Here is a 16,491-nt window from a genome sequence, read left to right as displayed (position 1 = left end):
ACGATGATTCATCGGTATGAGTTTAAAGAAAATTTAAATTTTGTTAATTTTTTTCAGAGGAGGTAAGGGGGGACCCTTATCCACTTTGACTTTTTTTTGGATGGGCCATATCTTGGCCTAGGGAACACACAAAAAGCCCCAAATTCACACACAACATCCCCATGGCACCAGGATTCCTTGGTGCAAGTTTGGAGTCATTTTGACAATTTTGACTGAAATCCAATTGCTTTAAAAGCCCATATCTTGGACAAGGAAGAAGCTAAAGAGCTCAAAAAATCCACACACACACTCTGGGGGGCACGATGATTCATTGGTATGAGTTTAAAGAAAATTTAAATTTTGGTCATTTTTTTCAGAGGAGGTAAGGGGGGACCCTTATCCACTTTGACTTTTTTTTTGATGGGCCATATCTTGGCTTATGAAACACACAAAAAGCCCCAAATTCACACACAACATCCCCATGGCACCAGGATTCTTTGGTGCAAGTTTGGAGTCATTTTGACAGTTTTGACTGAAATCCAATTCCTTTAAAAGCCCATATCTTGGACAAGGAAGAAGCTAAAGAGCTCAAAAAATCCCCACACACACTCTGGGGGGCACGATGATTCATCGGTATGAGTTTAAAGAAAATTTAAATTTTGTTAATTTTTTTCAGAGGAGGTAAGGGGGGACCCTTATCCACTTTGACTTTTTTTTGGATGGGCCATATCTTGGCCTAGGGAACACACAAAAAGCCCCAAATTCACACACAACATCCCCATGGCACCAGGATTCCTTGGTGCAAGTTTGGAGTCATTTTGACAATTTTGACTGAAATCCAATTGCTTTAAAAGCCCATATCTTGGACAAGGAAGAAGCTAAAGAGCTCAAAAAATCCACACACACACTCTGGGGGGCACGATGATTCATTGGTATGAGTTTAAAGAAAATTTAAATTTTGGTAATTTTTTTCAGAGGAGGTAAGGGGGGACCCTTATCCACTTTGACTTTTTTTTTGATGGGCCATATCTTGGCTTATGAAACACACAAAAAGCCCCAAATTCACACACAACATCCCCATGGCACCAGGATTCTTTGGTGCAAGTTTGGAGTCATTTTGACAATTTTGACTGTAATCCAATTGCTTTAAAAGCCCATATCTTGGACAAGGAAGAAGCTAAAGAGCTCAAAAAATCCACACACACACTCTGGGGGGCACGATGATTCATTAGTATGAGTTTAAAGAAAATTTAAATTTTGGTCATTTTTTTCAGAGGAGGTAAGGGGGGACCCTTATCCACTTTGACTTTTTTTTTGATGGGCCATATCTTGGCTTATGAAACACACAAAAAGCCCCAAATTCACACACAACATCCCCATGGCACCAGGATTCTTTGGTGCAAGTTTGGAGTCATTTTGACAATTTTGACTGAAATCCAATTCCTTTAAAAGCCCATATCTTGGACAAGGAAGAAGCTAAAGAGCTCAAAAAATCCCCACACACACTCTGGGGGGCACGATGATTCATCGGTATGAGTTTAAAGAAAATTTAAATTTTGTTAATTTTTTTCAGAGGAGGTAAGGGGGGACCCTTATCCACTTTGACTTTTTTTTTGATGGGCCATATTTTGGCCGAGGAAACACACAAAAAGCCCCAAATTCACACACAACATCCGCATGGAACTAGGATTCTTTGGTGCAAGTTTGGAGTCATTTTGACAATTTTGACCGAAATCCAATTGCTTTCAAAGCCCATATCTTGGACAAGGAAGAAGCTAAAGAGCTCAAAAAATCCACACACACACTCTGGGGGGCACGATGATTCATTGGTATGAGTTTCAAGAAAATTTAAATTTTGGTCATTTTTTTCAGAGGAGGTAAGGGGGGACCCTTATCCACTTTGACTTTTTTTTGGATGGGCCATATCTTGGCCTAGGGAACACACAAAAAGCCCCAAATTCACACACAACATCCGCATTGCACCAGGATTCTTTGGTATAAGTTTGGAGTCATTTTGACAATTTTGACCGAAATCCAATTGCTTTAAAAGCCCATATCTTGGACAAGGAAGAAGCTAAAGAGCTCAAAAAATGCACATACACACTCTGGGGGGCACGATGATTCATTGGTATGAGTTTAAAGAAAATTTAAATTTTGTTAATTTTTTTCAGAGGAGGTAAGGGGGGACCCTTATCCACTTTGACTTTTTTTTGGATGGGCCATATCTTGGCCTAGGGAACACACAAAAAGCCCCAAATTCACACACAACATCCCCATGGCACCAGGATTCCTTGGTGCAAGTTTGGAGTCATTTTGACAATTTTGACTGAAATCCAATTGCTTTAAAAGCCCATATCTTGGACAAGGAAGAAGCTAAAGAGCTCAAAAAATCCACACACACACTCTGGGGGGCACGATGATTCATTGGTATGAGTTTAAAGAAAATTTAAATTTTGGTAATTTTTTTCAGAGGAGGTAAGGGGGGACCCTTATCCACTTTGACTTTTTTTTTGATGGGCCATATCTTGGCTTATGAAACACACAAAAAGCCCCAAATTCACACACAACATCCCCATGGCACCAGGATTCTTTGGTGCAAGTTTGGAGTCATTTTGACAATTTTGACTGAAATCCAATTGCTTTAAAAGCCCATATCTTGGACAAGGAAGAAGCTAAAGAGCTCAAAAAATCCACACACACACTCTGGGGGGCACGATGATTCATTGGTATGAGTTTAAAGAAAATTTAAATTTTGGTCATTTTTTTCAGAGGAGGTAAGGGGGGACCCTTATCCACTTTGACTTTTTTTTTGATGGGCCATATCTTGGCTTATGAAACACACAAAAAGCCCCAAATTCACACACAACATCCCCATGGCACCAGGATTCTTTGGTGCAAGTTTGGAGTCATTTTGACAATTTTGACTGAAATCCAATTCCTTTAAAAGCCCATATCTTGGACAAGGAAGAAGCTAAAGAGCTCAAAAAATCCCCACACACACTCTGGGGGGCACGATGATTCATCGGTATGAGTTTAAAGAAAATTTAAATTTTGTTAATTTTTTTCAGAGGAGGTAAGGGGGGACCCTTATCCACTTTGACTTTTTTTTGGATGGGCCATATCTTGGCCTAGGGAACACACAAAAAGCCCCAAATTCACACACAACATCCGCATGGCACCAGGATTCTTTGGTGCAAGTTTGGAGTCATTTTGACAATTTTGACTGAAATCCAATTCCTTTAAAAACCCATATCTTGGACAAGGAAGAAGCTAAAGAGCTCAAAAAATCCACACACACACTCTGGGGGGCACGATGATTCATTGGTATGAGTTTAAAGAAAATTTAAATTTTGGAAATTTTTTTCAGAGGAGGTAAGGGGGGACCCTTATCCACTTTGACTTTTTTTTTGATGGGCCGAATCTTGGCTTATGAAACACACAAAAAGCCCCAAATTCACACACAACATCCCCATGGCACCAGGATTCTTTGGTGCAAGTTTGGAGTCATTTTGACAGTTTTGACTGAAATCCAATTCCTTTAAAAGCCCATATCTTGGACAAGGAAGAAGCTAAAGAGCTCAAAAAATCCCCACACACACTCTTGGGGGCACGATGATTCATCGGTATGAGTTTAAAGAAAATTTAAATTTTGTTAATTTTTTTCAGAGGAGGTAAGGGGGGACCCTTATCCACTTTGACTTTTTTTTGGATGGGCCATATCTTGGCCTAGGGAACACACAAAAAGCCCCAAATTCACACACAACATCCCCATGGCACCAGGATTCCTTGGTGCAAGTTTGGAGACATTTTGACAACTTTGGCCCGAAATCCAATTCCTTTAAAAGCCCAAATCTTGGACAAGGAGGAAGCTAAAGAGCTCAAAAAATCCACACACACACTCTGGGGGGCACGATGATTCATTGGTATGAGTTTAAAGAAAATTTAAATTTTGGTCATTTTTTTCAGAGGAGGTAAGGGGGGACCCTTATCCACTTTGACTTTTTTTTGGATGGGCCATATCTTGGCTTATGAAACACACAAAAAGCCCCAAATTCACACACAACATCCCCATGGCACCAGGATTCTTTGGTGCAAGTTTGGAGTCATTTTGACAGTTTTGACTGAAATCCAATTACTTTAAAAGCCCATATCTTGGACAAGGAAGAAGCTAAAGAGCTCAAAAAATCCCCACACACACTCTGGGGGGCACGATGATTCATCGGTATGAGTTTAAAGAAAGTTTAAATTTTGTTAATTTTTTTCAGAGGAGGTAAGGGGGGACCCTTATCCACTTTGACTTTTTTTTGGATGGGCCATATCTTGGCCTAGGGAACACACAAAAAGCCCCAAATTCACACACAACATCCCCATGGCACCAGGATTCCTTGGTGCAAGTTTGGAGACATTTTGACAACTTTGGCCCGAAATCCAATTCCTTTAAAAGCCCAAATCTTGTACAAGGAGGAAGCTAAAGAGCTCAAAAAATCCACACACACACTCTGGGGGGCACGATGATTCATTGGTATGAGTTTAAAGAAAATTTAAATTTTGGTCATTTTTTTCAGAGGAGGTAAGGGGGGACCCTTATCCACTTTGACTTTTTTTTGATGGGCCATATCTTGGCTTATGAAACACACAAAAAGCCCCAAATTCACACACAACATCCCCATGGCACCAGGATTCTTTGGTACAAGTTTGGAGTCATTTTGACAATTTTGACCGAAATCCAATTGCTTAAAAGCCCATATCTTGGACAAGGAAGAAGCTAAAGAGCTCAAAAAATCCACATTCACACTCTGGGGGGCACGATGATTCATTGGTATGAGTTTAAAGAAAATTTAAATTTTGGTAATTTTTTTCAGAGGAGGTAAGGGGGGACCCTTATCCACTTTGACTTTTTTTTTGATGGGCCATATCTTGGCTTATGAAACACACAAAAAGCCCCAAATTCACACACAACATCCCCATGGCACCAGGATTCTTTGGTGCAAGTTTGGAGTCATTTTGACAATTTTGACTGAAATCCAATTCCTTTAAAAGCCCATATATTGGACAAGGAAGAAGCTAAAGAGCTCAAAAAATCCACACACACACTCTGGGGGGCACGATGATTCATCGGTATGAGTTAAAAGAAATTTAAATTTTGTTAATTTTTTTCAGAGGAGGTAAGGGGAGACCCTTATCCACTTTGACTTATTTTTGGATGGGCCATATCTTGGCCTAGGGAACACACAAAAAGCCCCAAATTCACACACAACATCCCCATGGCACCAGGATTCTTTGGTACAAGTTTGGAGTCATTTTGACAATTTTGACCGAAATCCAATTGCTTTAAAAGCCCATATCTTGTACAAGGAAGAAGCTAAAGAGCTCAAAAAATCCACACACACACTCTGGGGGGCACGATGATTCATTGGTATGAGTTTAAAGAAAATTTAAATTTTGGTAATTTTTTTCAGAGGAGGTAAGGGGGGACCATTATCCACTTTGACTTTTTTTTTGATGGGCCATATCTTGGCTTATGAAACACACAAAAAGCCCCAAATTCACACACAACATCCCCATGGCACCAGGATTCTTTGGTGCAAGTTTGGAGTCATTTTGACAATTTTGACTGAAATCCAATTGCTTTAAAAGCCCATATCTTGGACAAGGAAGAAGCTAAAGAGCTAAAAAAAATCCACACACACACTCTGGGGGGCACGATGATTCATTGGTATGAGTTTAAAGAAAATTTAAATTTTGGTCATTTTTTTCAGAGGAGGTAAGGGGGGACCCTTATCCACTTTGACTTTTTTTTGGATGGGCCATATCTTGGCCTAGGGAACACACAAAAAGCCCCAAATTCACACACAACATCCGCATGGCACCAGGATTCTTTGGTGCAAGTTTGGAGTCATTTTGACAATTTTGACTGAAATCCAATTCCTTTAAAAACCCATATCTTGGACAAGGAAGAAGCTAAAGAGCTCAAAAAATCCACACACACACTCTGGGGGGCACGATGATTCATTGGTATGAGTTTAAAGAAAATTTAAATTTTGTTAATTTTTTTCAGAGGAGGTAAGGGGGGACCCTTATCCACTTTGACTTTTTTTTGGATGGGCCATATCTTGGCCTAGGGAACACACAAAAAGCCCCAAATTCACACACAACATCCCCATGGCACCAGGATTCCTTGGTGCAAGTTTGGAGTCATTTTGACAATTTTGACTGAAATCCAATTGCTTTAAAAGCCCATATCTTGGACAAGGAAGAAGCTAAAGAGCTCAAAAAATCCACACACACACTCTGGGGGGCACGATGATTCATTGGTATGAGTTTAAAGAAAATTTAAATTTTGGTAATTTTTTTCAGAGGAGGTAAGGGGGGACCCTTATCCACTTTGACTTTTTTTTTGATGGGCCATATCTTGGCTTATGAAACACACAAAAGGCCCCAAATTCACACACAACATCCCCATGGCACCAGGATTCTTTGGTGCAAGTTTGGAGTCATTTTGACAATTTTGACTGAAATCCAATTGCTTTAAAAGCCCATATCTTGGACAAGGAAGAAGCTAAAGAGCTAAAAAAATCCACACACACACTCTGGGGGGCACGATGATTCATTGGTATGAGTTTAAAGAAAATTTTAATTTTGGTCATTTTTTTCAGAGGAGGTAAGGGGGGACCCTTATCCACTTTGACTTTTTTTTGGATGGGCCATATCTTGGCCTAGGGAACACACAAAAAGCCCCAAATTCACACACAACATCCGCATGGCACCAGGATTCTTTGGTGCAAGTTTGGAGTCATTTTGACAATTTTGACTGAAATCCAATTCCTTTAAAAACCCATATCTTGGACAAGGAAGAAGCTAAAGAGCTCAAAAAATCCACACACACACTCTGGGGGGCACGATGATTCATTGGTATGAGTTTAAAGAAAATTTAAATTTTGGTAATTTTTTTCAGAGGAGGTAAGGGGGGACCCTTATCCACTTTGACTTTTTTTTTGATGGGCCATATCTTGGCTTATGAAACACACAAAAAGCCCCAAATTCACACACAACATCCCCATGGCACCAGGATTCCTTGGTGCAAGTTTGGAGACATTTTGACAACTTTGGCCCGAAATCCAATTCCTTTAAAAGCCCAAATCTTGGACAAGGAGGAAGCTAAAGAGCTCAAAAAATCCACACACACACTCTGGGGGGCACGATGATTCATTGGTATGAGTTTAAAGAAAATTTAAATTTTGGTCATTTTTTTCAGAGGAGGTAAGGGGGGACCCTTATCCACTTTGACTTTTTTTTGATGGGCCATATCTTGGCTTATGAAACACACAAAAAGCCCCAAATTCACACACAACATCCCCATGGCACCAGGATTCTTTGGTACAAGTTTGGAGTCATTTTGACAATTTTGACCGAAATCCAATTGCTTAAAAGCCCATATCTTGGACAAGGAAGAAGCTAAAGAGCTCATTAAATCCACATTCACACTCTGGGGGGCACGATGATTCATTGGTATGAGTTTAAAGAAAATTTAAATTTTGGTAATTTTTTTCAGAGGAGGTAAGGGGGGACCCTTATCCACTTTGACTTTTTTTTGATGGGCCATATCTTGGCTTATGAAACACACAAAAAGCCCCAAATTCACACACAACATCCCCATGGCACCAGGATTCTTTGGTGCAAGTTTGGAGTCATTTTGACAGTTTTGACTGAAATCCAATTCCTTTAAAAGCCCATATCTTGGACAAGGAAGAAGCTAAAGAGCTCAAAAAATCCCCACACACACTCTGGGGGGCACGATGATTCATCGGTATGAGTTTAAAGAAAATTTAAATTTTGTTAATTTTTTTCAGAGGAGGTAAGGGGGGACCCTTATCCACTTTGACTTTTTTTTGGATGGGCCATATCTTGGCCTAGGGAACACACAAAAAGCCCCAAATTCACACACAACATCCCCATGGCACCAGGATTCCTTGGTGCAAGTTTGGAGACATTTTGACAACTTTGGCCCGAAATCCAATTCCTTTAAAAGCCCAAATCTTGGACAAGGAGGAAGCTAAAGAGCTCAAAAAATCCACACACACACTCTGGGGGGCACGATGATTCATTGGTATGAGTTTAAAGAAAATTTAAATTTTGGTAATTTTTTTCAGAGGAGGTAAGGGGGGACCCTTATCCACTTTGACTTTTTTTTTGATGGGCCATATCTTGGCTTATGAAACACACAAAAAGCCCCAAATTCACACACAACATCCCCATGGCACCAGGATTCTTTGGTGCAAGTTTGGAGTCATTTTGACAGTTTTGACTGAAATCCAATTCCTTTAAAAGCCCATATCTTGGACAAGGAAGAAGCTAAAGAGCTCAAAAAATCCCCACACACACTCTGGGGGGCACGATGATTCATCGGTATGAGTTTAAAGAAAATTTAAATTTTGTTAATTTTTTTCAGAGGAGGTAAGGGGGGACCCTTATCCACTTTGACTTTTTTTTGGATGGGCCATATCTTGGCCTAGGGAACACACAAAAAGCCCCAAATTCACACACAACATCCCCATGGCACCAGGATTCCTTGGTGCAAGTTTGGAGACATTTTGACAACTTTGGCCCGAAATCCAATTCCTTTAAAAGCCCAAATCTTGGACAAGGAGGAAGCTAAAGAGCTCAAAAAATCCACACACACACTCTGGGGGGCACGATGATTCATTGGTATGAGTTTAAAGAAAATTTAAATTTTGGTAATTTTTTTCAGAGGAGGTAAGGGGGGACCCTTATCCACTTTGACTTTTTTTTTGATGGGCCATATCTTGGCTTATGAAACACACAAAAAGCCCCAAATTCACACACAACATCCCCATGGCACCAGGATTCTTTGGTGCAAGTTTGGAGTCATTTTGACAATTTTGACTGAAATCCAATTGCTTTAAAAGCCCAAATCTTGGACAAGGAAGAAGCTAAAGAGCTAAAAAAAATCCACACACACACTCTGGGGGGCACGATGATTCATTGGTATGAGTTTAAAGAAAATTTAAATTTTGGTCATTTTTTTCAGAGGAGGTAAGGGGGGACCCTTATCCACTTTGACTTTTTTTTGGATGGGCCATATCTTGGCCTAGGGAACACACAAAAAGCCCCAAATTCACACACAACATCCGCATGGCACCAGGATTCCTTGGTGCAAGTTTGGAGACATTTTGACAACTTTGGCCCGAAATCCAATTCCTTTAAAAGCCCAAATCTTGGACAAGGAGGAAGCTAAAGAGCTCAAAAAATCCACACACACAATCTGGGGGGCACGATGATTCATTGGTATGAGTTTAAAGAAAATTTAAATTTTGGTAATTTTTTTCAGAGGAGGTAAGGGGGGACCCTTATCCACTTTGACTTTTTTTTTGATGGGCCATATCTTGGCTTATGAAACACACAAAAAGCCCCAAATTCACACACAACATCCCCATGGCACCAGGATTCTTTGGTGCAAGTTTGGAGTCATTTTGACAGTTTTGACTGAAATCCAATTCCTTTAAAAGCCCATATCTTGGACAAGGAAGAAGCTAAAGAGCTCAAAAAATCCCCACACACACTCTGGGGGGCACGATGATTCATCGGTATGAGTTTAAAGAAAATTTAAATTTTGTTAATTTTTTTCAGAGGAGGTAAGGGGGGACCCTTATCCACTTTGACTTTTTTTTGGATGCGCCATATCTTGGCCTAGGGAACACACAAAAAGCCCCAAATTCACACACAACATCCCCATGGCACCAGGATTCCTTGGTGCAAGTTTGGAGACATTTTGACAACTTTGGCCCGAAATCCAATTCCTTTAAAAGCCCAAATCTTGGACAAGGAGGAAGCTAAAGAGCTCAAAAAATCCACACACACACTCTGGGGGGCACGATGATTCATTGGTATGAGTTTAAAGAAAATTTAAATTTTGGTCATTTTTTTCAGAGGAGGTAAGGGGGGACCCTTATCCACTTTGACTTTTTTTTGATGGGCCATATCTTGGCTTATGAAACACACAAAAAGCCCCAAATTCACACACAACATCCCCATGGCACCAGGATTCTTTGGTACAAGTTTGGAGTCATTTTGACAATTTTGACCGAAATCCAATTGCTTAAAAGCCCATATCTTGGACAAGGAAGAAGCTAAAGAGCTCAAAAAATCCACATTCACACTCTGGGGGGCACGATGATTCATTGGTATGAGTTTAAAGAAAATTTAAATTTTGGTAATTTTTTTCAGAGGAGGTAAGGGGGGACCCTTATCCACTTTGACTTTTTTTTGATGGGCCATATCTTGGCTTATGAAACACACAAAAAGCCCCAAATTCACACACAACATCCCCATGGCACCAGGATTCTTTGGTGCAAGTTTGGAGTCATTTTGACAATTTTGACTGAAATCCAATTGCTTTAAAAGCCCATATCTTGGACAAGGAAGAAGCTAAAGAGCTCAAAAAATCCACACACACACTCTGGGGGGCACGATGATTCATTGGTATGAGTTTAAAGAAAATTTAAATTTTGGTAATTTTTTTCAGAGGAGGTAAGGGGGGACCCTTATCCACTTTGACTTTTTTTTTGATGGGCCATAACTTGGCTTATGAAACACACAAAAAGCCCCAAATTCACACACAACATCCCCATGGCACCAGGATTCTTTGGTGCAAGTTTGGAGTCATTTTGACAATTTTGACTGAAATCCAATTGCTTTAAAAGCCCATATCTTGGACAAGAAAGAAGCTAAAGAGCTCAAAAAATCCACACACACACTCTGGGGGGCACGATGATTCATTGGTATGAGTTTTAAGAAAATTTAAATTTTGGTAATTTTTTTCAGAGGAGGTAAGGCGGGACCCTTATCCACTTTGACTTTTTTTTTGATGGGCCATATCTTGGCTTATGAAACACACAAAAAGCCCCAAATTCACACACAACATCCCCATGGCACCAGGATTCTTTGGTGCAAGTTTGGAGTCATTTTGACAATTTTGACTGAAATCCAATTCCTTTAAAAGCCCATATATTGGACAAGGAAGAAGCTAAAGAGCTCAAAAAATCCCCACACACACTCTGGGGGGCACGATGATTCATTGGTATGAGTTTAAAGAAAATTTAAATTTTGGTAATTTTTTTCAGAGGAGGTAAGGGGGGACCCTTATCCACTTTGACTTTTTTTTGGATGGGCCATATCTTGGCCTAGGGAACACACAAAAAGCCCCAAATTCACACACAACATCCCCATGGCACCAGGATTCCTTGGTGCAAGTTTGGAGACATTTTGACAACTTTGGCCCGAAATCCAATTCCTTTAAAAGCCCAAATCTTGGACAAGGAGGAAGCTAAAGAGCTCAAAAAATCCACACACACACTCTGGGGGGCACGATGATTCATTGGTATGAGTTTAAAGAAAATTTAAATTTTGGTAATTTTTTTCAGAGGAGGTAAGGGGGGACCCTTATCCACTTTGACTTTTTTTTTGATGGGCCATATCTTGGCTTATGAAACACACAAAAAGCCCCAAATTCACACACAACATCCCCATGGCACCAGGATTCTTTGGTACAAGTTTGGAGTCATTTTGACAATTTTGACCGAAATCCAATTGCTTAAAAGCCCATATCTTGGACAAGGAAGAAGCTAAAGAGCTCAAAAAATCCACATTCACACTCTGGGGGGCACGATGATTCATTGGTATGAGTTTAAAGAAAATTTAAATTTTGGTAATTTTTTTCAGAGGAGGTAAGGGGGGACCCTTATCCACTTTGACTTTTTTTTGATGGGCCATATCTTGGCTTATGAAACACACAAAAAGCCCCAAATTCACACACAACATCCCCATGGCACCAGGATTCTTTGGTGCAAGTTTGGAGTCATTTTGACAATTTTGACTGAAATCCAATTGCTTTAAAAGCCCATATCTTGGACAAGGAAGAAGCTAAAGAGCTCAAAAAATCCACACACACACTCTGGGGGGCACGATGATTCATTGGTATGAGTTTAAAGAAAATTTAAATTTTGGTAATTTTTTTCAGAGGAGGTAAGGGGGGACCCTTATCCACTTTGACTTTTTTTTTGATGGGCCATAACTTGGCTTATGAAACACACAAAAAGCCCCAAATTCACACACAACATCCCCATGGCACCAGGATTCTTTGGTGCAAGTTTGGAGTCATTTTGACAATTTTGACTGTAATCCAATTCCTTTAAAAGCCCATATATTGGACAAGGAAGAAGCTAAAGAGCTCAAAAAATCCAAACACACACTTTGGGGGGCACGATGATTCATTGGTATGAGTTTAAAGAAAATTTAAATTTTGTTAATTTTTTTCAGAGGAGGTAAGGGGGGACCCTTATCCACTTTGACTTTTTTTTGGATGGGCCATATCTTGGCCTAGGGAACACACAAAAAGCCCCAAATTCACACACAACATCCCCATGGCACCAGGATTCTTTGGTACAAGTTTGGAGTCATTTTGACAATTTTGACCAAAATCCAATTGCTTTAAAAGCCCATATCTTGGACAAGAAAGAAGCTAAAGAGCTCAAAAAACCCACACACACACTCTGGGGGGCACGATGATTCATTGGTATGAGTTTTAAGAAAATTTAAATTTTGGTAATTTTTTTCAGAGGAGGTAAGGCGGGACCCTTATCCACTTTGACTTTTTTTTTGATGGGCCATATCTTGGCTTATGAAACACACAAAAAGCCCCAAATTCACACACAACATCCCCATGGCACCAGGATTCTTTGGTGCAAGTTTGGAGTCATTTTGACAATTTTGACTGAAATCCAATTCCTTTAAAAGCCCATATCTTGGACAAGGAAGAAGCTAAAGAGCTCAAAAAATCCCCACACACACTCTGGGGGGCACGATGATTCATCGGTATGAGTTTAAAGAAAATTTAAATTTTGTTAATTCTTTTCAGAGGAGGGGGGGGACCCTTATCCACTTTGACTTTTTTTTGGATGGGCCATATCTTGGCCTAGGGAACACACAAAAAGCCCCAAATTCACACACAACATCCCCATGGCACCAGGATTCCTTGGTGCAAGTTTGGAGACATTTTGACAACTTAGGCCCGAAATCCAATTCCTTTAAAAGCCCAAATCTTGGACAAGGAGGAAGCTAAAGAGCTCAAAAATACACACACACACTCTGGGGGGCACGATGATTCATTGGTATGAGTTTAAAGAAAATTAAAACTTTGGTCATTTTTTTCAGAGGAGGTAAGGGGGGACCCTTATCCACTTTGACTATTTTTTGGATGGGCCATATCTTGGCCTAGGAAACACACAAAAAGCCCCAAATTCACACACAACATCCCCATGGCACCAGGATTCTTTGGTACAAGTTTGGAGTCATTTTGACAATTTTGACCGAAATCCAATTGCTTTAAAAGCCCATATCTTGGACAAGGAAGAAGCTAAAGAGCTCAAAAAATCCACACACACACTCTGGGGGGCACGATGATTCATTGGTATGAGTTTAAAGAAAATTTAAATTTTGGTAATTTTTTTCAGAGGAGGTAAGGGGGGACCCTTATCCACTTTGACTTTTTTTTTGATGGGCCATATCTTGGCTTATGAAACACACAAAAAGCCCCAAATTCACACACAACATCCCCATGGCACCAGGATTCTTTGGTACAAGTTTGGAGTCATTTTGACAATTTTGACCGAAATCCAATTGCTTTAAAAGCCCATATCTTGGACAAGGAAGAAGCTAAAGAGCTCAAAAAATCCACACACACACTCTGGGGGGCACGATGATTCATTGGTATGAGTTTAAAGAAAATTTAAATTTTGGTAATTTTTTTCAGAGGAGGTAAGGGGGGACCCTTATCCACTTTGACTTTTTTTTTGATGGGCCATATCTTGGCTTATGAAACACACAAAAAGCCCCAAATTCACACACAACATCCCCATGGCACCAGGATTCTTTGGTGCAAGTTTGGAATCATTTTGACAATTTTGACTGAAATCCAATTCCTTTAAAAGCCCATATATTGCACAAGGAAGAAGCTAAAGAGCTCAAAAAATCCCCACACACACTCTGGGGGGCACGATGATTCATTGGTATGAGTTTAAAGAAAATTCTAATTTTGGTCATTTTTTTCAGAGGAGGTAAGGGGGGACCCTTATCCACTTTGACTTTTTTTTTGATGGGCCATATCTTGGCCTAGGAAACACACAAAAAGCCCCAAATTCACACACAACATCCCCATGGCACCAGGATTCTTTGGTACAAGTTTGGAGTCATTTTGACAATTTTGACTGAAATCCAATTCCTTTAAAAACCCATATCTTGGACAAGGAAGAAGCTAAAGAGCTCAAAAAATCCACACACACACTCTGGGGGGCACGATGATTCATCGGTATGAGTTTAAAGAAAATTTAAATTTTGGTAATTTTTTTCAGAGGAGGTAAGGGGGGACCCTTATCCACTTTGACTTTTTTTTTGATGGGCCATATCTTGGCTTATGAAACACACAAAAAGCCCCAAATTCACACACAACATCCCCATGGCACCAGGATTCTTTGGTGCAAGTTTGGAATCATTTTGACAATTTTGACTGAAATCCAATTCCTTTAAAAGCCCATATATTGCACAAGGAAGTAGCTAAAGAGCTCAAAAAATCCCCACACACACTCTGGGGGGCACGATGATTCATTGGTATGAGTTTAAAGAAAATTCTAATTTTGGTCATTTTTTTCAGAGGAGGTAAGGGGGGACCCTTATCCACTTTGACTTTTTTTTTGATGGGCCATATCTTGGCCTAGGAAACACACAAAAAGCCCAAAATTCACACACAACATCCCCATGGCACCAGGATTCTTTGGTACAAGTTTGGAGTCATTTTGACAATTTTGACCGAAATCCAACTGCTTTAAAAGCCCATATCTTGGACAAGGAAGAAGCTAAAGAGCTCAAAAAATCCACACACACACTCTGGGGGGCACGATGATTCATTGGTATGAGTTTAAAGAAAATTTAAATTTTGGTAATTTTTTTCAGAGGAGGTAAGGGGGGACCCTTATCCACTTTGACATTTTTTTTGATGGGCCATATCTTGGCTTATGAAACACACAAAAAGCCCCAAATTCACACACAACATCCCCATGGCACCAGGATTCTTTGGTACAAGTTTGGAGTCATTTTGACAATTTTGACTGAAATCCAATTCCTTTAAAAACCCATATCTTGGACAAGGAAGAAGCTAAAGAGCTCAAAAAATCCACACACACAGTCTGGGGGGCACGATGATTCATCGGTATGAGTTTCAAGAAAATTTAAATTTTGTTAATTTTTTTCAGAGGAGGTAAGGGGGGACCCTTATCCACTTTGACTTTTTTTTGGATGGGCCATATCTTGGCCTAGGGAACACACAAAAAGCCCCAAATTCACACACAACATCCCCATGGCACCAGGATTCCTTGGTGCAAGTTTGGAGACATTTTGACAATTTTGGCCCGAAATCCAATTCCATTAAAAGCCCAAATCTTGGACAAGGAGGAAGCTAAAGAGCTCAAAAATCCACACACACACTCTGGGGGGCACGATGATTCATTGGTATGAGTTTAAAGAAAATTTAAATTTTGGTAATTTTTTTCAGAGGAGGTAAGGGGGGACCCATATCCACTTTGACATTTTTTTTGATGGGCCATATCTTGGCTTATGAAACACACAAAAAGCCCCAAATTCACACACAACATCCCCATGGCACCAGGATTCTTTGGTGCAAGTTTGGAATCATTTTGACAATTTTGACTGAAATCCAATTCCTTTAAAAGCCCATATATTGCACAAGGAAGTAGCTAAAGAGCTCAAAAAATCCCCACACACACTCTGGGGGGCACGATGATTCATTGGTATGAGTTTAAAGAAAATTCTAATTTTGGTCATTTTTTTCAGAGGAGGTAAGGGGGGACCCTTATCCACTTTGACTTTTTTTTTGATGGGCCATATCTTGGCCTAGGAAACACACAAAAAGCCCAAAATTCACACACAACATCCCCATGGCACCAGGATTCTTTGGTACAAGTTTGGAGTCATTTTGACAATTTTGACCGAAATCCAACTGCTTTAAAAGCCCATATCTTGGACAAGGAAGAAGCTAAAGAGCTCAAAAAATCCACACACACACTCTGGGGGGCACGATGATTCATTGGTATGAGTTTAAAGAAAATTTAAATTTTGGTAATTTTTTTCAGAGGAGGTAAGGGGGGACCCTTATCCACTTTGACATTTTTTTTGATGGGCCATATCTTGGCTTATGAAACACACAAAAAGCCCCAAATTCACACACAACATCCCCATGGCACCAGGATTCTTTGGTACAAGTTTGGAGTCATTTTGACAATTTTGACTGAAATCCAATTCCTTTAAAAACCCATATCTTGGACAAGGAAGAAGCTAAAGAGCTCAAAAAATCCACACACACAGTCTGGGGGGCACGATGATTCATCGGTATGAGTTTCAAGAAAATTTAAATTTTGTTAATTT

Source organism: Genypterus blacodes, unplaced genomic scaffold (assembly GCF_046128005.1).
Source record: "Genypterus blacodes isolate CSIRO-AG114 ecotype Tasmania unplaced genomic scaffold, CSIRO-AGI_Gbla_v1 ptg000083l_1, whole genome shotgun sequence".
Classification (NCBI taxonomy): Eukaryota; Metazoa; Chordata; class Actinopteri; order Ophidiiformes; family Ophidiidae; genus Genypterus; species Genypterus blacodes.
This window is presented reverse-complemented; position numbering follows the sequence as displayed.